Here is a 239-nt window from a genome sequence, read left to right as displayed (position 1 = left end):
AAACTACAATAAACTACAAACGCTTCTGGACCTGAATTCATTAAAATTGAAGCTGTAGCTGTAAAATATGAATGAAAAAAAACGCATTACGCACTTATTTTTCAACTAAAAAAAAAAAAAATTTAAAACCATAATCAACTACAAACGTTTTGGACCAGAATTCATTAAAACTGAAGCTGTAGCTGCAAACAGCTTCATATGAATTTTTTCAAAAACGCATTACGCACTTATTTTTCAAC

This window comes from Rhagoletis zephyria, unplaced genomic scaffold, assembly GCF_001687245.7.
Source record: "Rhagoletis zephyria isolate East Lansing unplaced genomic scaffold, Rhagoletis_zephyria_1.1 Rzeph_scaffold_03386, whole genome shotgun sequence".
Classification (NCBI taxonomy): domain Eukaryota; kingdom Metazoa; phylum Arthropoda; class Insecta; order Diptera; family Tephritidae; genus Rhagoletis; species Rhagoletis zephyria.
Note: the sequence above shows the minus strand (reverse complement) of the source record.